This window comes from Camelus bactrianus, chromosome 17 (assembly GCF_048773025.1).
Source record: "Camelus bactrianus isolate YW-2024 breed Bactrian camel chromosome 17, ASM4877302v1, whole genome shotgun sequence".
Lineage (NCBI taxonomy): Eukaryota > Metazoa > Chordata > Mammalia > Artiodactyla > Camelidae > Camelus > Camelus bactrianus.
The window spans coordinates 12743849-12769420 of record NC_133555.1 but is presented as its reverse complement, the minus strand read 5'-3'; the positions used below and the strand labels follow the sequence as shown (position 1 = coordinate 12769420).

The following is a 25572-nucleotide window of genomic DNA, read 5'->3' as shown; positions in this document are numbered from 1 at the left end:
ATAAGGTACGTGTCTTCCTTCTGGAAGATCTTTCTCCAGAAGCGGATGAGTTCAGGCCAAGGTCTCTGCTTGCAAAACAGAGACAGAACTCAGCACTATTTATATCACACTCAAACTGACTCAGTGCCATTGCTCATTTAACCTACTTGTCTTCCTATCTGGAGATGTTCATTTCCTTCTGGCCTTACTGCCAGCTGTGACATCTCTCCAGGAAAATCTGACAGAGAGGACATTTTTAAGGATCACTCTATTTGTTTCATCCTGAAAGAGTTTAACATCTTCACCACAGTTATAGGCAGTGGTTATATATACTTCTTTGCAGTAGGAATTAATCAGTCCAGTTCTGTTTATTGCATCTCTGGCTTGTTTAGAAATCCATCCCTTATCCTATATGCTCTTACCTCATCTGGCAGTTTGCATAGACTTCATTGTGAAAACTCCAGTAAAAATAACTCCCCTTACTAACCTTTTCAACATGTGCCGAATATTTTGCTAACTGATTTACAGGAATGACTTCATTTAATTCTCAGAAATTTCTAAAGGGAAATAGGCATTATTATCCCTATTTTAGACAGAAGAAATCAATGAAGAGAACTTCAACAGCCCTTAAATTTCACATAGCTAGTCTGTGACACAGGTGTGATTTGAACCCAGATCAATCTAATCCCCAAACCCAAAGTTGTTCCACTTTGTTACACTGCCTTCCTGTGAATTTCTGTTGGGATTATCTTTTATTGCTTGACTGCTAATGTTATTTCCATCTTCATTTTACTTTGCGGTTGACAAAATGAATACATCTGCAGAAACTTCAAAAACATGGAAATTGGATTACAAGCAGAATAGTCTCTAAAAGTGCCCATTTCTCATTATTGTTCTTGTGGAAGGCACCTAGAAAAACGGACTAGATGAGTATTCTAATCTCAGATATGACACTACTTGCTCCCACCAGAAAAACTGTGTTACTTCTCTAGACTTCAGTTTCTTTATTTGTAAACTGATGGGATTAGACGTAAGAATTCTTGATTCCTTTCTATCTCTGATATTCTACGATTTTCTGTTGCATAGCATATTTCTGCCTCACACAGGGCTTACAAAATCTACTGGAGGAAATACTAGTAATAGGAAATTCTACATTCATTGCTACTTAACTTTGTGCTCATTCAAATATCTCCACAGTGCCTCTCTCCAGAGATTCCAAGCACTTACTTAATTTAATATAGCCCTTTATAAAATGGGTCTTCTCTGAAAGTCTCAGCTTGAGGCATTTCTCTCGTGCCCACACAATACATTTGCTTTTGCAAAGGCTTTATTTTTTCTCCTAAGAATTCCCTGTTCATTTAGCTACAGCCAGAGGTAAAAAGCTAACAAATCTGTAATCTCTTCCGAGGCACCCAATTTACTAAATGTCTTTTAATTGGCATGGGAGCCTGCAGAACACCCTCTGAGAGGTAATGAGAAGAATTATTTCTTTAAATACAAAGATATAGTGGACCTATTTTCAGATCAAATCTTTTCACGTGCGGCAGAATGGACTCTACCCCAAGCTACATTATTTAGCTATGTCTCGTGAACTTTCAAGATTTCCTATCATAAACATTACCCTGTCAGGTTTTCTGTCATAAATGCAACCCAGCAGTTTGAGCAATGGTAATGACAACCACCAAATCCTTCTCTCTTTTTTCCTTTTTCCTTTCCAGATTATAATTGTGGTAGGAAGTGTAATTAGTAAGTATTTGTGTGGACTTTGGAGTCCACGGCAATCTCATGAAATCTCAGTCATCCATTTAACAACTGTTGGTCATGTGGATTCTGCTGTTCACTTCTATTTCCCCAGTGCCTGAATCTGTGAGGGGTAAACAGCATGAACCCGATGAATAAAATTGCACTAAGATACCAAGCATTGTGCTATTGATAAAGTATGAGCAAAACTGACATGGCCCAATCCCTACAAAGCCTGTAGTCCAACGATTGTTTATTCTTATAAAACACACACAGAAACAGAGAAGCACGCACACACACCTGTGATTAGTGCCCCAAGAGACACATGTCTTTAAGAGCCTATCACAGGAAATCTCACTTTGGAAAATTCAAAGACTACTTTGAGGAATTCACTATCTAAAATCTGAATAAAAACTGACCATTAATTAGACACAGTGGAGAAAAGGCATTTGTGATGTAGGCAAAAATAAAACCAAAGAAAACTACAGGGGAGGAAACACAGGTAGCTCAAGGCCAACAGAAGGTAATGTAGATAGTAATACGATGAACAGCAGGAGAGACAGTAGGGAGAGTCAAGGACCAAACCTAGCAGGACTTTGTAGGTCCTTTTATAAATTATTAAGGATTTTTTCCTTTGTCCCAAAAGAATATATTGGTTCAAGATTTTCTAGATGGAAGGGTGAGGTAGTATAGAAAAAGAGTGGTTTCAGGGGAGACAACCACGTATGACCATTGATTCATCAAGTAAATGGAGAATTTAGAAAACAGAAACCTACAGGTGTGATGACAAGTGTGTGATGTGATACCTTAATTGAGCTATATCTATTTATTTAAGAGATAGAGAATAAAATTGAATTTACTGTATGAGCAATGTAGAAACAGAAGCAATGAGTATAGAAGCCAACATATAAATGCTTAGCTTTGATGGGGGTTAAAAAATTTATAATTTATTAGGGGATAAAAGATACTATGCATTATCTCAAATTAACACTGCACTGATTACTTCTTCATTATAAACAGAGAAAGAGACTTCCACAGTGTCAAAATGTGCACAATCCACCCCTAACACTGATCTTGAAGAAACTACTATACAGTTCAGATTGGGGAACTTTCTCCATGGCCCAAGTTCTTCAAACATATCAATGTGATCAAAGTAAAAAATGATGGAGAACTGCTCCAGATTAAAGGGAACTAAGAGATTGTATTGATAATGTGACATTGATTTGATCCTAAAAAACAAAATCAGATATAAAAAAATACACATTTTTGGGCAACTGGGTAAATTTTAATATAGGTTGTAATGAAATGTATCTATATTAAATTTCTCAATAGTGATAATGTTATAACCATTGAAGGATAATATCCTTTTCTTAGCAACTAAATGCTGAGGAATTTAGAGATGAAATATGATATTCTGCAACTTTCAGAGCAATTAAAAAAATCCTTGAACTGCATTTTTACTTTCATTTATTCCATTTCCAGCACACATAATCTCCTAGTCTAGATTCTTCCTTCATCGTTGATACTGTATTTTTCATTTCTAATATCTCCAGTTGATTTTCTCCTTCTATCTGTTGAAATTACCCTGCTGATGTTGCATATTATCTGTGTTTTCCACTAGAGCTTTAATATATCAATCATAGTTATTTTAAGTTCTATTTGTGATAGTTCCAATATCTGCGTCATATCCGATCCTGGTTCTGTTGATTACTTTGTCTCTTGGTAGTACAGGTAGCCTTCACCTTTAGGAGTTCACCTTATGTCACTTCAATTTTATGGAAGACCTACATTAGAGCCAGAAAGTGAGAGAGAATTTCTGTTCTTTCTGAAGCCACCAGGCCCACATTCTTCCTTACCAATCTGTTACCAAGTAAACAAATGCTAGCTTATCCTCTCTCCTTGTAGCAATGTTTTTATTTTTTAGATTTTGGGCTGGTTGGTATTTCTGGGATCTCAGCTCTCTGATTGGTCAGAGGAAAGCTGTAAATTTGCAATTTGTCTAGTTATTTTTTATTTTAAAAGTTGGCATAATATTTTCTAGCTCTGTACATCCTAGGCAAAAACTGGGGGTCTTTGATAAATGGTTTAGCCAAAACCACTTTGCTAAATGATTTAGCGAAAAAAAAAAAAGGAAAGAAAGACACAGAGAGAGTACACCAAAAAAAGAGAGCAAGAAAGCACAAATGTGGCAAAATATTAATAATCGGTAAATCTAAGGGAAGTAAATATGGGTATTCATACTTATCTTTCTATTTCTGTGTTAACATGTAAGTGCTCAACTAACTACTTTAAATGTAATTAAGACATAATCTGTGGAATGATAGTATTATATTACCCCAATCAAAATGGGTGAATCAATTTGTTTCCTAATTTGACATTGTCACCCTAAGATACCACTCCTACTTATTCTATTTTAAAGATGGATTTCTACTAAATCTTTTATTTTTTCTCTCTCAGCAATGTTTCAAATAAAATAGAAGTGGTTTTGCATAGATCAATCACTTATTGAGGGAGTCAGCAAATTGGAAAGAACATTAGATTTGGAATTAGGAAAAAGAGGCTTAAGTGCAAGCTTATTCATTTAACAAATATTTATGGAGATCTTACAATATTCTATTGATTGTCTTAGAAGCTTGGAGGAAAACCATAGTCTGTTGCCTATTAGTTGTTTGAACTTGAACAAATTTATACTATCTTAACCTTTGTCTACATCTCTGTGAAGTATGGATGACAATATCTACCTCATTTGTGAGGGTTAAATTCCCTGGTAGATGCTAAAGCATTTTGTGAATCATAAATAAATTACCCAAAGCATATTATTATAATTCTCTTCTAGTTTTTTTTTTTCCACTTGTTATAAGTATTCTTTTGACTCTCTCCTCTACATTTCTGTAATGTCCTTGGCCTTTGTTTCCTACTTTATTTTATTACAGCTGCTTACAACATTATAGCCATTTACAACTTCATGTAAATCAAAACCATGAATTTCAGCAAAGGCAACAATCCCTGACTAGTCTGTGACCTTTTTCCCTTTGATCCTGGCATCTGAAAGCTTTTTATACATTTTAATTCTCTTCATTTTAATAGTTCTGTGAAGTAGTCCTATTTTCTTTGACTGATAAGATCAATGAAGGTGACCTGATTTTCTCCAGAGATGTACAATGAATAAAACACATTCCCATACACACTCATTTACCCTTATCCTATAAAGGGGGAGAAAAAATAGAAGCCGCTGTCTCTATATGGAGGTCATATTAGGAGGAAATGAGTTCTCAAATATTGTGATTATACATGCATTATCAAATAATGCAAGCTGCTTTATTTATCATTCCAAATCTTTGGTTTTTGAGATTTCATCTTGTTTTACAAAAAAAGAAAAAAAAAAAGAATGTAAACAAAAGTCTTTACAACAAGAAATATAGAGTTATTTTTGTTTTGTGTTTTAAGTGCTCTGATAATACAAACATTTAAACTTTTAGGCTACATCTTTCTGAGACACTAATTTATACATAGTTTTAAGCATTGTGTATATGTGTATCTCCAGGTATTATGTTTATGCAGTTCTGAGTTTGCAAGGTGACTTATTTCTAGCTAGGTGTGTGCCTTGCACATAGGGTACTCTATCCTTGTGATTTGTTTGTGTCATGTTAATGATTCATGGCTTAAATAGCTGGGCTATTCATGGGTGTGGAAAATTGATATTTGAGAGCATTTTATTCTGCTCAGTTGGGCTTATTCTTTATAAAGAATCCAAACAATAATAACATTTACAAAAGACTACTGAATAGAATATTCAATGTGTACTTATTCCACATAATCGTGCCCTTCCACACACTCCATAGCAAAACACCCTTTCTGCCCTTCATCAGCCATCACCCCGACAGCCCCACCAACATCAAGCCCATCACCACAGTAATCACCCCAGGAGATCTTCTTACTGCTTTTCAAAGCTTTATACTTTCAAGGCAGTCAATTTATACTGGATGATTCTGTCAATCTATATACTGAATGATTCTGAGACATTTTTATATTCATTCATTCTACTAATCTCTCAACAATCATTCCAAGCTACTCTTCTAAGATTTTTGTTCAGGAATGGTAGAAGAATCTACTCATTGTTTTATCCTAATACCCCAGAGAGACAAAACAACATTAGCATTCTTTAGCATGTATGTACTTTTAGTAATTACATTTCCCCCATTAGAGCCAGAGTCAGACAATGATCATCTTCCTTCTCCAGTTTTCAAAGAGGTACTTCAGTGGATGGACTTTTTCCATATTTGTTTTCACAGTCCTTGAGAAGCGAGTTATGGAAGACAAGTGTAGTGTTTTCTGAAGTCACTAGAGAACTATAGCTATTCAGTAGTTCATTTTGAGCAAGTCTTCTTGATTTTTTTTAATTCAAAATAGTATCATCATTCTGAGCAAGGATGGCAAATATGTAGTTATAGCAAATATTCTCTTAGTTTAAAACACAGCCTTAAGATAAAGGCAAGCATTTGCTCATCTGCTATTGCCATTTTCTCTGGCTTTTTTGTTTTTAACCTTTAAAAATGTAACTCTTATACGAAGTGTGTATATATTTATATCACATATCACACATTTCATATGGGCAAAAGAACAGAAAATTGATGTAATATGCCTGAATGCTTGTGGCATAAAATTATATTTCAGTTCTAGCTATAACAGTGTAATCCAAATGAAATGTTTATCATGCGTCTGTGAATATTTTTTCTTGCATATATAATGTTGTTGCATGGACAATTTAATTTCTTACTTTAAAAGTAATCCTGGAGGAATTCATTCTATAGCTTTTCATAAGATACAACTAAAGATCAGCTCTGTAGGAGTCCAAGTTTAATGCATAAACTGTATTGTTTCAAATAATTATTTTATTTTAATTGTACTATTGACTTAATGTGCTGAAAAGCATTGGTATAATTCTCAATGGTATGGTCTCTTTTTTTCCTTCATGTGTAAGCTAAAAGTGTGATTTTTTTTTTTAAAAGGCCAAGATGAAATACTCAATGTACACAGGCACAGAACTTAAAAGGCAACATAATGCTAACTTCATATTGAAACTTATAGTTCTCAGAGAAATATAACTATTCTAACATCAAGATAATCATCAGAAAAAAGTTAACAATGAAATAAAAATCAGAGTAAGAGAACATAAAGGCAGCTGTGATTTTAAAGATATAACAAATTCTTCTATTAAAATACAATTTCACTTATTCAAAGAGAAATCATGGCTTAATATTTATTAGTCAACTGGTAATATTAAATGTATGAAAAATATATAAATGAAAATTTAAATTTAAAAAGAGGTGGGTTCATAAGAGGCTGATATAACCAGCTGCCTGGTCATGATTATATTTTTCCTTTAGCATCAGTTAATTATTTTACTTATTGTACAGTATACAACTAGGTTCCATATTTTTCTAATCCTCAGTGTCACTTATTTTCCAGGGATTTTTAGACACATTCCTTTTTTTTTTTTTAGCTTTTTAGTAAGAGGAGCACATCTTGGAATCAAAGCTCTAATTCTGTTTCTGGCTTCAAAGAAAACTATTGTTTGAGTCACTATATTAATTTTCTGATGCTGCATTATAATATCACCATAAACTTAGATGCTTAAAACAACACATTTTTACTATATCACAGTTTCTGAGGGTTAGTAGTCTATTTACTGACTTACCTGGGTTCTCTGCTTCAAAGTCTCAACTGAAAGCAGCAATCAAGGTGTCAGCCATGAATAGATTTTTATCTGAAAACCCAACTGGGGAAGGATCTGCTTTCAAACTCATGTGGTTGTTGGCAGAACTCAGTTCATTGCATACTCTTAGATTGAGAGCTTAAGCTCATTATCTGGCTATTGGTCAGAGGATGCCCTCAGCTCATTACCACGCAGGTATTTCCACACAGCTGCTTACTTTGTTAAAGTACGCAAACTGAGGATGCAACAGAGACACTTTTCTAGCAAGATGGAAGTTATAATCTTGTGTACCTAATCATGGAAGTGACATTTCACCCTCTGTGCTCTGTTCTACTGGTCAGAGGCAAGTCACAGGTCCTACCTACACTCAAGGGCAGAGGATAACACAAGGGTGCCAGGAGACAGGGTCAATGGGAGTCATTTTTAGGCCTTTTTCTATTGTGTAAATGGCAGTTTGACAATTTTGCCAAATGAATATTACAGAAGTGCAACAGAAGAGATAGTATATATCACTGAATCTAAGTCCGACCCAGAAATTTCAAGGAAGATGATGCTCATACAGCAGATTAAAATTTTGTATCATTAATTATTTGCTTTGGCTGGTAACAAAAATTCTAATGATGTTTCTTTGAAAAAATATGATTTGAGATCACTATGTATCATACAGATGTCAGCCTTTAACTTAATGGTGGACATTTGTTTCTGAAGTCAAATGTGTATGTATAACATAGTTATAGTTTATGTAATAGTAATACCGTATCTGAAGGACACAAATTCATAATAAAATTTCAAAAAAAAAAGCCCAAATTTGGAATTAATCCTACTACATTAGTACAATATACTGATTTCACTGCAGTATAGTGATGGCTCTTTGTATGAACATCTGAAAATAAGTAATGGCTTTTTTCAATGGTCCTAGGAAATGATTAAACAGCTAACTGCAGACTGAATAAAACTTATATAGCCTAGGAATGTGTATGAATGGTAAGTCTTATAAAATTATATATTTTTTATTAGAACATTTTCATTCCTGATATTTTTCACTAGAAGTTCAAAGCAGAGATCACGTGGGGATGTAAAATTAATACTAATACATAAGAATTGTTGGTTGTGTTTATAGCATTAGGAACAACTAGTGCTTATTACATTGATATCACTTTGGTGTGGATTAGAGGAAAGAGCAACTCTACTAGAGATGATAAAAATAAAATGTATGTACACTTAAATATCAGCATCCCATTAAGAGATGTTATGCAGTAAAGAATCATTCCTAAAATTTGTAGAATAATCACTGCTTGTTAAAACTTTATCTAATGAGAAATGTCAGATGGTTCAGTAGTTAATAGAATGAGTCCTATGGGATGTAGGTAATTCAGAAACCCTTCTCTTTAAAATTACTGGATTTAAGAAGCTGATTCATGATTTCTTTTTTAATTTTGCACTTATTTGCTGTTGTTTTTACCTTCAAGGATTCTTATATCTCTACCACAATGAATATCATGTGTTTAAAAAAATGTTTATTTTTTTTTAAATGTTTATAAAAGATGTGAAGAGAAAAAGAACAAAAACATACAAAACACTTTCTTTGGCATCTAGAAGAGCTTTGACTACATACTCTAAAGGGGTATTGGAAACCCTTTGGTTTTCCAATCCACATTTTGATAGCCACTGCATTAGAATAAAATCACAGAAGTATGAATTTCTCAGTCTATGGTATTGCTAAAGGCCAGGGAAAGTGCTAATATATCCCATCCTGGCATATAGCCAGCTTCTGTAAATAGAATTCATGATACAAATGAATCAGTTCTGTAAAGCACTTACAACAGACACAATAAATATAATGTTAGGAAAGCTATATATAGCATAGTAATTAAGAGCACAGCCTGAAGGCTGCATTGGTTCAAATCCTTGCCCTGCTACTCTGTCACCTTGAATAAATGACTTAATATCTGTACCTCAGTGTTCCTATGTATAACATTGAGAAATTAATAATGACATCTCATGAAGTTTTATGAGGACTATATAAATTAATAAAACAGTGCCTCAAATAGACTGTGAACTATGTAATGCTTTTTGTTAATTATTGCTATTTTTTTAGTTCTTAGAGACAGATGTAATCTTATCGGTAAATTTTAGGCCTTTGTTATTTTCATTCATTTAATAAATATTAATTGATTCATGTACCAAGTTCAAGATACTGCACCAAATAATATGAAATCTATAAAAGGGAAGAAGATGTGATGAAAATGTTTACTGTTAAACATAGAAGATAAGATTCTGCATGTATGTTAGTAGTATATTGAAGACAATGAAGGATAGTACAAGATCCTAAAACCTCAAAAAAAAAAAAAAGAGTTATTTCTATGAATTTGTGGAAGAAGTCATTTTGAGCCATACACAGAATGGTGTCAGCATTGAACTACAGAGATGGCTGATGTTACTAAAGTGTTGCCTATACTTTGAAAAGAGATTTGTAGACCTACATTCATATATGAAAACATCACTTCAGACATTTGTGTGACTATAAACCCAAGTTTCACAGATGGCTTCACAAATTCTAACTACTCTCCCAAAATTACCTAGGAGAAAAAATGACCTGTTTCATTTTGACCATTTTGGGAAACGTTTACAAACAAATCTTTAATTTCGAATAAATTTAGAATAACCAAAAATATCAAGTCCTATGGACTGTCTGGCGAAATAAAATCCAAATGCAAGTCACTTAGCTACACGGCTTTACACTTAGCTATTTTTTGTTTTGTTTTGTTTTTTCTTTAACATTTTCTGCGAGTTAGGGCTCTTCCATCTTTTATTTGCAGCATGAAAAGCTGCGCTGGTGTCTCTTGACTCCTAATTTAGCTTTCTGGGTAGAAAAGACAACCCGAACTCTGCTGTGGTGAGGAGGGCTGCTCAATCTAGTTGGCTGGAGACCTTCTGCAGCCGGAGCCCCTTTTACAGTGGCTAGGAGTCAGCCACACTCGGCAGCCTTTCTGAAGTTACTCGGTTGTGTTCTTCTTATTATTTTTTTAATAAATAGGGAGAAAAAAGAGGTATGATAAATTGCCCTTTTCAGTGTGATTTCTCCCCATTCGCCCTGCCCAAATACAATATAAAAGAAACCCTGTCATCTATAAAGGTCTATTTCATGTTGCCTAAGAGGAAAAGAAAAGTTGAGGAGTGAAGCCAATTAGGGGAAATGGGAGGTAAGGCCAGAGTGTTCTAAAAATGCCCCCAAAGTGATAATTTTTACCTATTTTATCCACATAGAATGACTTGCAAAAGGCTTTGTTGTTATTGGTTTTACAATTCATAGGCTTCCCACTGATCAATTCCAATGGTCGATTGCCCCCTAAAGTGAAAACCTTCCAAAGGGAGCTAAGCAAGCTCACAAAACTGCCTGATGTGTAATAAAGCACTCTTCTAGTAAGCAACAACCGGTCCATCTATACATATCTTTTTTTTTCCTTTCCTACACCTTCACCCCCTGCCTTACATTCCTTTGAGCTATACAGAAGCTAATGAAGAGGAAATAATTAGAATGTGTGTGTCTGCTGTACAAAAGTCCTTCTCCATGGGCACGGTTTTCATTTGATCTTTTACAGAAAGTATAGTGTGTTTACATACACAGCTATAGGCTGGTGGTGACAGGCTACGAAGACTTCAGTTCCCACTGTCTGGAGTCCATATGTTATTCCCCAAAGTATAAGTCCAATAGTTTCTTCCCTCTAGCCCAGAAAGTGTCTGGGTTTTACCCTTGGTCCTGTAGTTTCATGGGGACAGTGGTAGAAAGGATGGGAAGATAGAAGATTCAGAGCAGGGATCCAGCATTGCCCTTACTCAGGATTGGCCACATAATTTGTAAGGCCAAAGGAAAAGTGAAAATGCAGGCCCCCTTGTCCATAAATTGTGGTACGGCATCCTTATAAGCATGTTGCACTGTACAGCTGCACAGTCAGACTCCTGTGAAGCTGGCCCTACCCTACCCTATTGTCCCAGTCCCTGGGCAGCTGAATGGCAAAGATCCTGTGTGTGGCTATTTTTAGAACACAAAGTCTGATCCCAAGAGGTTCCTGTGTCCTTCTATGGTGGCCCTTAACAAAGTTCTCCCTGCACGTTCCAGCTCTATACTATTTCCTTGACTCAACAACTCTTACGTCTTTTGGAATCACCACCATCAATTTTCCTTCCTCTCTTCCTCATCCTCCTGTTTATATGCATGTAGTCCACAGTCAACCAACACCACACACACACACACACACACACACACACACACACACACACACACACAAAATACTTAATAATGACCCAATAACCCAAGGTGAATAGTCAACCAATGCTCAATAGCAGCTGAAAAAGTGTTCCCCACCTCAAGGGTGAGAAAGATTCAGTCTCCCTAAACTCAGTAGCTCATCTGTGCTCTCAGAATGAAAAGAGAGCCTTGCATTTCTTTACCTATGATGTCTTCCCTCCTACAACATACAGGGACTGAAAGACTTCTTATAAGGCACAATTTCTTATAACCTACCCACCCACCAAAAAGGGACATTTTATACCAAAAACATTGAGCATTCATTTATTGCTGATTATGGAATTAGCAAGAATTTCATCCTTTGAATTTGCGGAAGTTGATAATATAATAACATTTTTTAAAGTTTACATTTTAATGACATTAGAAAAAATTTAAAAGGTTACTAGATACACAGAATTAGCCATCCATTGTACATTTGTTTTTTTCTATAGTCTCTGAGGACTGCATTTTGGTTAAAAAAAATTATTTGAGGTTTTCAAATGCTTTCTATTTTAATAAACTTAAAAATAAAAAAATGAGAAATGAGTATACATTATATAAAAATGAATATTGTCAATGACCAAGATAAATAATGGCTCAAAATACAGTGAAAATTCTCCATTTAAATACATAAAAATGGAACATTCAATTATCTCTTAAAGTACAGTGGGCTTTCTCCCAAGCCTCCACTGTAAAATATGATGTGAAAGTGTTACCATTGTTTTTCTATTAAAGATCTTCCAATCCAGTTTTCCTTTATTGACCAAATCCCCTGGTACTTAAAGCAAGGCTTGTTTGCTTATTGGTTTGTTTTGGTACATGTGTGATTGCTTATCTGTCTAGAATAGTCTTGAGTTATCTCATTTCATTATATCACAGATCTGGCAGGAGCTTTACCTTTGGCTTATAAATGTCACAGGTAATGTGGGAAGAAGCTGAAAAAGGCATTTGCTGAAAACAGCAAGACTCTGCATGGGTTAACTATCATCTAGCCAAGTGTAGCTAGAGTTGATATATTATTCCCATCAATGATTTCAGAACAGGCTTGTGACACATGTTTATGATTTTCGGAGTCATGAGAAACAAATTGTACCCAAGTTACAGTTTCCTATGAATTCATTTCTCCCCCTCCCCTAAGATACACATGCACACACACACAGTCTCATGTCTGAACATCCCTCACTGCAGTTATCACTGTCTACCTTGTTTTGCATAAATATATGTACAGGCACCACCTAACAGCACCACATCTGTTAACCTGTAAGTCCTTTGAAGTCAACACTTATCCAGTTCATTTCTGTATCCTTAAAAGTGACTACCATGCTGATTTGTACATTCTGGCACACTTAGTATTTGTTTAAGGACTCAACTGTAACAATTTCAGACTGCTAGAGCCAGGAAATTCAGATGATCTAAACCTGAACCAGTGGTACATTGTCTCCTCAATGTTAACTCCAACCAATTAGCCATGGATACCTGCATTTAGCACTGACTGCAATGAGAAGCCTTTTGAGGATATGTCTGAACTCGAGGGGAAAGAACTCTGTGACTGAATGATAATGTCTGACAAGTCAACAGAATAGAAAGAAAGCCATCACCTCTGCCATAAAGTGATCCCCAGGATGTGTTCCAACCCCTGCTTTACAGGTAAACAAACCAGGCTTCAGAATGCTAAAACATATCATATGCCACACAATCAGTGGCAAAATTACGGTACAAACTCTGACTTAAGACTCTTATCTATATCACAATACCTCTTCTCCCACTGTGCTGACTCTCTTCCTTTGAGACTGCCATGCTTTTTCTATCATAGGTATATAATCCTTGGAGGATTACAAACAGGCTTTAGGGAATATGCACGGGTGACTTGTTTGACAGGTGATCAACTAAAGCACAATGTGAACAAGTACAGAGTGGCTGTTTACAAAATGAACGCGTTCCAGAGGTATGTTTAAACAAAGTTTAGAAATTTAGGAAATTCCTGATCACGTCTCTAGTAGAGCAAAATCTAAGTTACGAGAAAAAGCATAATGACAAAAGGAATATTTCTCAGAGAGTGCTGCTTGAGGGAGGGAGGGCATGAACTGTCTATAAAATAAGCTCTGGACCAACCATAACCCACCTCCAACCATAAATCACGCTTCCCTTTGGTGCTTGATTGACTACCTGGGGACTCCCTTCTCTTGCCCTACCACTCAGACGCTGGGGTCAGTCTGCCCAAGGCAGTTTATTACCCAGGTGGTAGGTACATGTTATACAAGTCCAAAAGTCATTACCTGTCACTTTTCTTATCTTTCTTTTATTATTTCTACTAATAGGTATTACTTTCCCTTCATTATTTTCAACCATCTCAGAGCATGGTCATTAATATGTTCTCAGTGTGAGGAAAGGAAGTTACCACTAAATCATGATTTGTGGAGCAGCACTGTTCTTCAGAATTCATATTTTCATCACAACAGCAGGCAATCAGAGCATCATTTTGATTTCTAATCTAGTTTATTGGGGCACTCTATAGTAGTATAGAGTCTGCATCCCAAATAACTCTTCAATCTACTACCTTCTTTTGATCCTTTTAGATAAGGCCCCCATTAACTTTGGTTAGCAGTCTCATATTTTCATAATGGACAAACTCATCTAAAAGAGCCTTATAGGATAATATCCGAAATACTTTTATGACCAAAAGGCTTTGCCTGATTCTTTCCCTTAAGGTGCAACAAATTCCCGCTTTTATCAAAATGTGTATACTTCATAAAGGCACTGTGTTTTTTTAATTTCTCCCCACGTTTTACTTTCTAGTGACTCTTCCTAAAATATTTACACTTAACTTGTCTCCCTGAAAAATTACTACTATCCTTCAAAACCCAAAATAAATATATATATTTTTTTTGCCCAGGAAGCTTTTCCTTGTCCAGTATTGTTTGTAGGAAATTGGTGCCTACACGGATCATAACACACATCATTTGCAAACATCAGATGCAAATGTCCCTTGTTTGCTGTGTATTAGCTTAAGAATATGTTTTACTTTTCCAGAGGTAAAAAAGATTTGGCTTAAGTTCAAAATTATTCCTTCTAGTCACAGATGCATATGCCATTGAGTTTCATTTATGCACCACTAACAACAACGACAGCAATGACATGTATACATAAAAATACAAATAAATACACACCAATACACGACCACTGTATGGAAAGCTTCAGAACTTTTCTCAAATAATAATTTTTTTTTTCTATCTCTACACTCACTTAGACAGCTTGAAACCATTCACTCTTCAAAGTGCCTGTTATTGCTTCCTTTGCTTAGCTCACCCATAAAGCAATTAAACTAGCCCAGGTATGCAAACAACTCACAAATCAGGTATAATCCCATAGGCCAAATGCATAAAAATCTAGGGTCAAGATCACAAAAATTCCTCAGTAAACCAAATCAGCCCCTTCCTTTTTTTCTTTTTTGGGCAGCTTTGTATTTTACATGGACATTAATTTGCCTGAAGTTGCTGTGTTGACTTAATGGAATACCACTGCCACCTGCTGACCATATAGAGCCATTAAAATTCTGCCATTAACCAAATTAAAGAGATGAAGCCAATCAAGTTTGGCTGTGTTATTGGTATAACTAACTTTCACATATTTAAATGGAGTAGCCAGTGTGATTCAACTTGCCATTTAAGAACCTATCGTGCATAATTAAACTGGCCTAAGCTAACCTACAATGGCTGAATGGAAGTAATACATCTTGGTTGTCAAGAACACAGACTTTGATGTCAGAAATAGAGTCTTGAGATTTTGCTTTACCATTTTTAGTTATATGACCTTCGATAGGTCACTTAATTTGTCAAGACTCACATTGTTCAAAAAGGCAAAATGGAATTATAGTGGTGATTTCTTCAGTTTCTTCATAGGACTGGTATAACCAACCAATGAAATAAGAAATCTGAAATACTACTACAGTACCTAGACTTTAGTAAGTAGTCCATTCACGTTCTTGGATATTTTTTTCTCCAGTGCTGTTCTTCTGGTTGCCATAGTTGTAAAGTCAATTTTGTCTGTGGGCCTCCATTTTACCACAAAAACTCTTTAATTTACAAAATAAGTGATTTTTCTAACGCAGTTTCATCTGTTATACAAAGTGTAATGAGCCTATGGTCAGTGCTCTATTTATTCAACCTTAGTTGGATATGAGGCAGTCAACCCTGCAAACCCCAGATACAAATCATTATTCAGTCTTCTCACCGCACTCATTTAAAGAATCAAAGTGTAATTAATATTCAATAAAATACAGTGACCTTGAGTGTTAAGTTCAATGAGTTTTAATACTTGTAATCACCATGAAACCATCACTCAAGACAAGATATAAAACATTTCCATTGTCCCAGGTAGTTTCCCATATCTTTTTTTCAATAAAAAAAGAAAATGGAATGCCTCAAAAACATTCGTGCCATCCTTATGCAAGGTCTATGCTAATATTCTCTGTATCAGCCCAATTTTACCTCATTTTGCCAAAGTGGGCATTCTGCATTGCATTTCTGATTATCTCCCTTAATCTCTCAGATCCAGCAGAAATTATAAAAAAGAGAAAGAACAAATTAATCCAGAAATACTCTTAACCAATTTAAGGTCAGCAAACTATTGGTGAGCATGGCGCCCCCAGACTACTTTAAGGTACAAATCTCTATATTATAAGGTGTCTTTATAACATTATTGACATTTTAGAGGGAGAAGACAGAAAATCTCTTAGAGAAATGGTGGTGCCCCAGCAGAGCACCATGAAGTTTTAGTCGTCACATTTCAGAGTCTGATTCTCAGCTCTGTGGTGCTACAGACTGGGTTTCCTTAGCACAGAGTTGATCAAGTCTTTATGGATAATCACTTGCTGAGCAAATTTATAAGATATTATATATAAATCAGAAAAAAGTTTATATCAATTAATATATCAGGACATTAATAACATATTGTTATAATGGATTGTTCTCATTTATCAGATTACTTATATTCATTATCCACAATACTCTATTTCAGTCTTTCTCAACTTTTATTGTCACCCTCCTTTTGCCACAAAGGAGCCCTTTTAGTCCCCAACCCATGAAGTTCTAATAGCATATATATTCTGTATATTCAATTATATAATGTATGTATTGCTGTGCTTTTTACATAAAAAATAACATTTCACCACCCTTTCCATTCTTTAAAACTGAGTTTTACCTCCTTGGGGGTGATACTGACCCACTGAGAAGGATACCCTATTCCTTGATTCCTGCTACTTGGTCAGTATTGATTATTGTATTAATCATGTCATCTCATTTTCTGTATTCTACTACTTTGCCATCTGAGGCCTTGCTAACCCTGGAGGGTCTGCCCTCCAGTTTCTAGAGATAGTAGAGGACTCACCATTGAGCTGTCTTTTATATGCAAACCAATCCAGAGTCCATATCCCCAACTACCTCCTTTAATGCGATCTTACACTCTGGGGCCGCTATCCCCCAGCCCTAATCACCTCAGGGCCAGTTATCAGACAACTAGAGACAGTCCCTACACCCCGGAGGCTGCTAAAATTATTCAAACTAGCTAATTCTAAACCTTCTGAGCCTTCTTCGTCTGTTTTTTCTTACGGAAATCACAATAAACTTCTTGCCTACATTTTCCTCCACTTTCTCTGCCTCCTGACCCTGATGCATGACTGTGTGGCCCTGCATGGAACAGCATGTCCTCTCCTCTTGGGAACTGTAACAACTATTTATTTTTTTAATGGCAACCATCTCCGAAGTCTGTTGACTTTACTATACCTGAATAATATTAAAACCTACACTTTAAAACAACTAGACATCGCAAGTTGGTTGACCAGCATAAAATACGGATAGCCTTGAGACATATTTGTTAGAGTTATGGTAAAGTCTTGTAAATTCTCCTAGTCCCTTACAAACTACCATCTTTAGTGACCTTTATGCTAGTGGGAGAACTGCAAAGTGATTATGATTTTAGCAGTTAGACTTTTGGGTTCAATCTTTGGCTTTGGTACTTTTCAGCTATGTGATCTTTTTTTCTTCTTGTTTTAATTGACGTACAGTTGATGTGCAATGTTGTATTAGTTTCAAGTGTAGAGCACAGTGTTTTATACATACACACACACACACACACACACATACATATATACTCTTTTTCAGATTCTTTTCCATTATAATTTATTAGAAGATATTGAATATAGTTCCCTGGGCTATACAGTAGGTCCTTTTTGTTTATCTATTTTATATATAGTAGTGTGTATCTGTTAATCCCACACTCCTAATTTATTCCCCCTCCCACTTTGGTAACCATAAGATTGTTTCCTATGTCTGTAAGTCTGTTTCTGTTTTGTAAATAAGTTTATTTGCATTATTTCTTAGATTCCACATGTAAGTGATATCATGTATTTGTCTTTCTTTGTCTGACTTACTTCACTTAGTATGATAATCCATAGGTCCATTCATGTTGCTACATATGGCAGTATTTCATTCTTCTTATGGCTGAGTAATAATCCATTGTATATAAATACCACATCTTTATCCTTTCATCTGTTGATGGACATTTAGGTTGCTTCTATGTCTTGGCTATTGTAAAAGTGCTGCTATGACCATTGAGGTATATGTATCTTTTTGAATTAGTCTTTTCTGGGTGTGTGCCCAGGAGTGAGGCTGCTGAATCATATGGTAACTCTATTTTTAGTTTTTTTTACAAAACTTCCATAGTGTTTTCAATTGTGGTTGCACCAATTTACATTCCCACAAACAATATAGGGGATGTTCCTTTTTCTCCATACCCTCTTCAGCATTTATTATTTGTAGACTTTTTGATAAGGGCCATTCAGACCAGTGTGAGGTGATGCTTCACTGTAGTTTTGATTTGCAGTTCTCTAATAATTAGCTATGTTGAGCATCTTTGTGTTTATTCTCCCTTCACATGTTTTGTTTGTAGAAATGACTTCTTAGATCATCTACCCATTTTTTGATTGGGTAGTTTGCTGTTTTGAAATTGAGTTGTACGAGCTGTTTGCATATTTTGGAAATTAAGCTCTTGTCAATTTCATCATTTGCAAATATTTTCTCCCAGTCTGTAAGCTGTCTTTTCGTTTTGCTATAGTTTTCTTTGTTGTGCAAAAACATGTAAGTTTGATTACTTCCCATGTTTATTTTTGCTTTTGTTTATTTTGCCTTGGGAGGCTGATCTAAGAAAACATTGCTACAATTTATGTCAGAGACTGTTTTGCCTAGGTTCTCTTCTCAGCTACATGATCTTAAACATCGTGAGTTTGCTATGAGTGTTAAATAATACGTCTGCAAAGTTCAGGTGTTGCCAACATCACCCTCATTTCTGATACTAACTGCAAGTTCAGGAGGTCCCAAGATCACCCTCAGCTTGATAATTCCCTGGAAGAACTTACAGAAATCTGTAAAGCCACTATACTCACCATCACGGTTTACTACTATGAAAACATACAGATTCAAATTAGCCAAGGGAAGGGACACATAGGCAAGCATCCAGAAGAGTCCCATGTGCAGAGCTTTCCGTTATACTCTCCTAGTGGAGCTGGGCAGAGTGCTTATTTCTAGGAAAAATGCATGATAAAATGAAGGAAATGCACTTAAGTCTGGATGTGGCGTTTTTACTGGGGCTCAGTCATGTAGACCTGGTTGATTGCCCACGTGGCTCACCTTGGTCTCCAGCCCCACTAGAGGTCAAGCTGATACCATGTGGCCCAGTGTTTCTTTAACTCTCACCCTCTGCACCATCAATCACATTATTGGCATAGATTGGCATGACCTAGGCCCCAGGGAAACATTCTTATTAGGTAGAATATCCCAAGGGTTTAGAAATTATCTCCTTGGGCAAAGGGCCAAACATTCCTCTGGGCAAGTCTAATTCTTTACTGAATAAGCATATATACTAGTTGACACATTCAGTAAACGCACATAACTATTAATTTTGTTATTTTAGTGGCCATGCTAGAATATCTCCAGCCTAAAGAGTATTATAAAGACACGTCCAGATTCCTACTTTCTGTTTTGCTTTTCTGGGTCTATGAAGGCACTTCTATGTTGGTAACAGGCTTTTTAGTTATTCATGGTAACATGTAACCAATTGAAACTCACAGTTTTGGTTAGACTCACCCTAGTTTTATTACATTATCCCTTGAATGACCCAGATCTTTTCAGGTACATATTTATGGACCACCCCTGAGGCTATTTGACAGATGATTGATCTCATTCATTGTATACTGGTTCTTACCAGCCTCACCTTTAGTGTAATCTTATATCCATGTTGTTGGGGTATGTATCACTATAACTTCCTATATTTCACGCAAGAACCTATACCCATAATTTCAGCAGCCAAAGATTTTTTTTCATAAGCAGCATTAAAAGCTCACACACAACTCAGCAGCAAGTAATTTATTTTTCCCCAGCCTGAAAAGGTGCTCTCTTTGTCATAAAGCAAAAAGACACAATGAAAGGTTAGGTTCTTATTCTTCATCTCATTATTGTTGATGCGAAACTCCAAATTAATTTGTTTGTGGTTATGGAAGTGTCTCCCTTAACCTTCGTGACTGAATGCGAAAGAATTTGTTTTAGAAATAGGCATTGGTATTTGCTCAGGTTGAAAAATCATCCAGAGAGCGTGTATCTTCTTTCTTTCCTTAGTATAGTGATCACCAGAGAAATATTACATGGAATATGGTGCAGAAAACCTTTAGCACGTTGGTTGGTGTAGAGGCTTTGATTAGCAGTATGGCTCTGTAGTTAAGTACATGGGTTTACCCTGGAACCAGTCTACTTATAACCTCAAATAGTAATATCACTTTCTTCTTTTTAGATCCAGAAGAAGAAAGAGTTTTTTGTTTAATTGTTTAGTTTTCTATTCTGTTTTCTGCTGTATGTTATGCCTCTAAAAGTGTCTGGCACAGAGGAAGAACTCAAAAAATATTTGTTGTTTAATGAGCAAAGGGTTATGATGAGGATAAACTGACATCACGCTTTCAAAGCCATTAGACCAGTACCTAGCACATAGTAAGTTCTCAGTAGATATTTTTTTAAAACAACATACAGTTAAAAGAAAAATGGATTAAATCTTCATACTTAATAAAAAGTTCAGTGATGGGTTTACAGAAAATTAATTAATTACAATATTAGATTCCTATTTGTGTTGTCCCTTATTTATTCACCAAATATGTATCCAGCAATTATCATTTACACTACTGAAGGTCTTGAAAATTCAGAGGTAAACAAAAATAGCCAAAAATAAAGGCTATCCATGAAATGCTCTGCCCAGCCCAGGACAGTTTACGTATGTCTATCAATGACCATCCCTGAGGGACAAGAAATATAGAGGACAGTTTTGAAAACATGGCATTCAAATTATTAACTTTATTATTAATATCTTGGCATTTCTGTATCTGTCAGATTCTCTTAAATTCTTGAGATACAAAAGCATTTTCTCTGAGACGAGATTATTCATAAACTCCCCTCTTTATTGCCAATGTCTGCCCTAGAGAATTTCTCAACTAGTTCTTTCAGGTTATAGACATAATTGGATATTAGTTATTTTGGTGCCATTGTTCTTGATACACATCTAATCTCATCTCTAGGTCATCTGAAAAGCAAGGTTTCCTGTTTCTGATTAATCTCTGGCTGGTCACTGAGGATACTGAAGCAACTCCTGGTTAATGAGACCATTTTACCTCTAACCTCATCTATTTTCTGTGTGAAATAGTGATAAAGGTGCCAGCAATTCGAAGCAGAGCCCTGAAACCTTGCTAATCAGCATCTGCGATTTGCTAGGGGAACCACTGTTTAAATCGTTAAAGCCAAATTTTTGTGAGAGATTATACTTAAGTGGACATTTTTATCTCCAAGTCAATTACGTGCATTTAATGAAACTTAAGGAGCTTATAAAGTTTAAAAAAATGAATAAAAAGCAGCATCTACAGCACTTAGTGACACAAGCCAAGGCACAACCCCTCCCCCCCCACCAACACGCACACAATGTGATAAAATAGAGAAAGGTGTATTTATATAGAGAGGAAGAAAACATAGTGGCAAAGAGCACAGGTTCCTTATTTTATCAGCTGTGTTAACATCGGCACACAGTCTCTGAATGTCATCCTTCTTACATGTCAAATGGCGTAATATTAATACCTACAAGGCTGTTGTAAGGATTAAAATGCATTAAATAATACTTTATAAAATGTTTCGTACAGTGTCTGCTCTATAATGTCTGCTGATTATAGGATAGCTATTATTATCCTAGGAAACCACCCCATCCTCCCAACTCATGCAAATAAACAATTAACTCATATTGAAAAGCAATTACTTCAATTCTACAGGGATTGCAGAAAATGAGAGGAAAAGGCAAAGACAGACGAGTTTTGCTATTTCCGCTGGGCTTCTTGAGATGTATAGTCTATTTATACTTAAGTTTAAGGCAGAATTCATAGAGATATTGAAAGGCAGAAAAAGAAATGAGCTTTATGAAGCATTTGAAGCTTGTCATTCCCAATGTTTCCAAAGAACCGTCCACAAAAAACAAACAAAAAAGCCCCATCTTATTTCATGAGGTGCTCTTAAAAAAAACAAAGATCTGCCCCTTCAAGTAAGTTTGGAAAACTTGATTATGGATTGATTGCCCTTTGCTCCTCCAAGAATCACAATTCTTGTTTTAGTGTTGTAGGATCTGAAAAATCTAGAGTAGCTCTAATAAAAGAAATAAAGGGATAACAAAAGCACTTGTTTTAGTTTTTGCTCAAATACCCTATATAACATTTGTTACCACACAAAACAAATTTTGAAAAAATTCTGAGCTAAGTGCTGTGTGTTGAATAGTTTCTTCCACAATATTTATGTCCACCCAGAAACTAAGAATGAGATTACATTTAGAAATAGAATTTTTTAAAATGCAATTAATTAAGGATATTGAGATGAAATCACAATGGATTTTGATTGGGCCCTAAATCCAACAACTGGAGCCTTCACAAGAAGAAAAGACACACAGAGAAACAGAAAAAGTGGTGATGTGAAGATGGACACAGAGCTTGAAGTGATGGGCCAAGGAGGACCAAGGATGACCAACAACCAACAGAAGCTAGGATGGAGGCATGGGATGATTTCCAAAAGCCTCAGACCTTCCAGAATGAATCAACCTTGACAACACCTTCATTTTAGACTTCAAGCCTTTTGGAACCGTGAGAGAATAAATTTGTTGGATTGAGCTTCTCAGTTTTTGGTCATTTGTTTTGGTAGCCCTAAGAAAAATGTATGTAGTATTCCTAAATACAGCTTTATAAGAATGTTTTCCTTCTTCGGCCCATTTTTATTAGTTTCATTTTTAGGTGATGAGGTGACCCCTAAATCACAAGGGGTCTGGAGAGAAGCGCTGCTAAGCTAACTCATGGCTCAAAAGTGAAATTACTTTTTCTATTATCACTTGTGATCTTGTCAACAAAAGTCTTTGGCACTTGTGAATTATTGGTGTTTGTGAAAAGCTCACAAAACAGCTTCTCCCAAGCTACTTCCAAAAGAAACAAATAAAAGAAAAAACAAAACAGGTAACAGTCAATATACTATAGCAAAGTTTGTTAAATGTCAGTTGGTCTCCCTGCTTTGCTTTGGAATCAGCCTGGAAAATTAAGTTGTCTGCATTTTCACTGATAAAGATCTGAATAGAATTTTGTTTTTATTTCTTTGTCTAGAAAAAAAAGCACATATTTGTAATTCAGCCTTTTGTGGAGCAGCATCCAGTCATCACTATGTGAACTGAGTCTAACAGTATATGTGACATTTATTTGGCCATGGGACACACAGGATACTGCTAAAGAAGCAGAAGAAATAGCCAAGGTCATGTAATCAGAAGAAGCCAGAGGCACTTGGACTCTTTGTGGTCTGATAGGAAAATAAAGAAAGAAGCAGATTTGTCCTAAGATTAGTTCTTCTATTTTATATCTGGACTCCTTGTTAAGCTCCTTAAATGCAACAATGGCAGCTACTGCTTCTAGGCACATCTGCATGCAGAAATTGGACATGTTTTTCAAATTTAAAGTGTGATCACAAACTGAAGTCATGTTTATGGTTCCCCAAAGCCCTGAGGATTAGTCTCTCATTGTTCAAGGTGGCTAAAAGGTCCTTTTGGATTTCACTTTGAATATCTATCTCTCTAGCCCCATCCCTTGTCAACTCTTTCCTTAGAAAGGATTACTTGAGTTCTTCAAATGTTCCTTGACTTCTCTCAACTCAGGGCAATTGCATTTACTTACTCTGTCCTCCTAAAAAATCTCTCCATCCCTAAGCCCTGTACTCATGAGTTGTTAAGATCATGGCTTCTGATGTTAGATTGACTAGTGTCTAAAATTCTACCCTGTGTAAAATGGGGGAGAATTAGCATTTTCCTCACAGAGCTGTGTTAAAACATAAATAAGATAATACATGTCAAGTTAGTACATGTAACAGTAAGTAAACTGTCAAAAATGTCTTCATCACCATCAGCTTTCAAACTCTAGCTGCGATAAAATCTGCACTGGAAAGCATTCATTGACTATACAAGATTAAATTAGATGAAAATTAACAATGATTATCAGAAAAATCCAAACATTAATTCTCTTATATTCATTAATTCCAATTCTAAAAATTTATGCTAAGAAAATTAACCTAAGTATAGAAAGGCATTTATTATTTCATTTCTTATAATAAAAAACCAAAATATGGAACAATGTAAACATGTTCACTTATATATACCAGTCACATGATGATTATGAAAATGGCAAAATATATAGTTCCATTAAAAATAAAATTTCACAAGTGCTATTAGCAGGGAAAATGCTTATGATATATTTTTAACTGAATAATAGCAGAGATTAAAAATTGACAGCAGAGTATAGTAAAAAAAAATCTGAGAATTATTAATATCCTAATAGTTATTTTGCAGCAGCAAAATTGGGTATTTTTTTCTGTTCATATTTCTGAGTCTTGCAAATACTCCATAATGAGCATCCATTATTTGTATAACGGCATCAAATTAAAACTTTAAACTTAAAACAATACTAGTTGAGTAAATAAAACTTTATCCTATATGTTCATACCAGTCCTTGCCAATGAGATATGTGATACATTTCCCCTACATGGAAACAGGTTGATAAAGAACATGAAGAAAGCAAGGAAAATGAGTAAGGAGAAGGAAAAGCCTGATGCATACTCATCTTTCTAAAATGTTTACAAAGTCAAGGTAGTGTCACAAGAGAAACTGCTTATGTTCAAACACTGAAGTGAAAAAAATAGGAGCCAAAATTCAAAACTAGCTGAACCTTGACATAGTAAACAGAAAATGTCAAGTGCTTCTCACACACACGGAATCAACCAGTTTTCCCCACTCATAAAAGAAAAAAAATCTTTTGTTGATTATTACTTTGAAAAAAATTGAACTCATGTTTGTCATTTCTATAGACTATCCCTGTCATTTAATGTTTATATTGGGAGGAAGACAATATAGCATAATGAATCAGGGGATGCTGTTTCATTTTCTTATATATATTTGAGTTTGGTCTAGTGTAATTACGGCATTTATGAAGTTTAAACTGATGTAGCAAGAGAGAAATAAAGTTCATCCACTCTAAGGACCATTTCTTGATAAGAAAGATCACATTGGCAAGTACAGAAAACACATAAGGAGTTTTTAATCAACTAATAATTTTAAATTTATGGGATGTTTTCATTGTGATACATTGGAACAAATATAAATTCATTTCTAAATTTAAAAATTTTAAATCAAAATCAGGAAAACTTAGCAAAAATGTTTCACAATTACAGGGAGACAGAGAAAAAACAAAAACACAAAAAAC

General features: G+C 35.3%; 1 protein-coding gene and 1 non-coding gene across 4 annotated transcripts in view; one reads left to right on the top strand and one right to left on the bottom strand.

Moving 5' to 3' along the window:
• The window catches only part of CNTN6 (contactin 6), a 256106-nt gene that overhangs the window by 68123 nt on the left and 162411 nt on the right, over positions 1–25572 (top strand). The window lies entirely within an intron of this gene.
• LOC123613017 (U6 spliceosomal RNA) lies at positions 16128–16232 on the bottom strand. Its single transcript, XR_006720331.1, has one exon. It is a non-coding gene; the product is annotated as a U6 spliceosomal RNA (small nuclear RNA).